The following is a 1345-nucleotide window of genomic DNA, read 5'->3' on the forward strand; positions in this document are numbered from 1 at the left end:
TTGTGGGTTCGAGTCCCATCTGGGGTGGTTCTTTTTCTCGCCGCGGTTCTTCGCCCCCGGTTCCGTGCGCGGCGATGCGATGCTCCCGTTTCTCTGTGCCCATATTCCCTCTCTCGGGTAATCTCGGCCTGGGTGAGACCGTTTTGCAAACTACAACCTTGGAATGGTTTTTTTTTCAATCTCTGCAGTTCTCAGCTCCTCCACGCCCCTGTGTCACCTGCTGCTCCAGGGCTCTAAGGTTTTTTTTGCTTTCACCAAAGTTTTGCAAACCTCACGGCACAGTGTTGGGAGGGAGATCTGAGCAGCAGGTGATCCTGGAAGTGAGAACTGCTGTGAGAACAGCTGAGGCTGTTGCTGTCCCAGTTGATGTTGGTGTGTGATGACTTTTGGTGTCAAAAAATCATCAGAAGTAGCGACACCCCCTTGTTTGTAAGGGTTAAGGCACAACAAGGAGCTGCAGACACCTTTCCCTATGGGGGTGGCTGGCAGGCACCCCTGTACCCTGCCCAGGGAATCGGTGCATTCACTGCCCCGGGAAGTGCTCAAAAGACTTGTGGATGTAGAACTTGGGGACATGGTTCAGAGGTGAACACAGCAGTGCTGGGGTAATAGTTAGACTCAATGATCTGAGAAGTCTTTTCCATCCTGAATGATTCTATACTCTATGCAGAAAAACCTTAGGTAGGGGAAGATGTAGTATTTTTGCTAGGCAAGGTGTGCAGAAGAGGCCCAGCCTGGGCAGGGCTCTCTGGGAGGGATGTCAGAGTGCTTTGGTGTGCTCCTGGCAGCCTGACTGGGGCAGGGTGTGGGGTTTGAGCTCTTTTTGCAGATGGAAACGCTGATCTGGGCTGTGTCAGGGGAGAGCTCAGTGTTTCCCACATTCCAAAGAGGTTGGGTGTCTGCAGCAGAGCCTCAAGGGTGCAGCAGAGCAGAGCCCTGACACCTCACTGTGCCTCAAGTGAATCCTGGGGACCAGCGAGGAGCACTTCCCTCTTTTACTTGGCTTTCACCTAAAACAGAACCACTTTTCCTCACCCCAGATGGGACTCGAACCCACAATCCCTGACTTAGAAGGCCAGTGCCTTATCCATTAGGCCACTGGGGCCCTGTCAAACACCAAAAAAGGGATAATTTTGGTATCTTTGACCCCCCCAGTGAACCCACTGGTGTTGGTAAAACCCACATCACACCACAGAGCTTCGTTCTTGTTGAACAGAATCCACTAACGAGCAATTCTTGAAACATGGAAGACTCATCCAGAGGTTTTTGGTGTCCCACCTCGAAGGCCAGAAGCCTCCTGTACTCCCAGAGTGGGTTCTGTCTTCTAGTGTTGTGATCTCTGCCA

The 1345-nt window shown here is 52.0% G+C and overlaps 1 non-coding gene across 1 annotated transcript; it reads right to left on the minus strand.

The window, feature by feature from the left end:
- Positions 1-1032: 1032 nt before the first annotated feature.
- On the minus strand, positions 1033-1105 carry TRNAR-UCU. Its single transcript has one exon. It is a non-coding gene; the product is annotated as a tRNA-Arg (tRNA).
- Positions 1106-1345: the final 240 nt, after the last annotated feature.

Source organism: Acanthisitta chloris, unplaced genomic scaffold (assembly GCF_000695815.1).
Source record: "Acanthisitta chloris isolate BGI_N310 unplaced genomic scaffold, ASM69581v1 scaffold17698, whole genome shotgun sequence".
NCBI classification, from domain to species: domain Eukaryota; kingdom Metazoa; phylum Chordata; class Aves; order Passeriformes; family Acanthisittidae; genus Acanthisitta; species Acanthisitta chloris.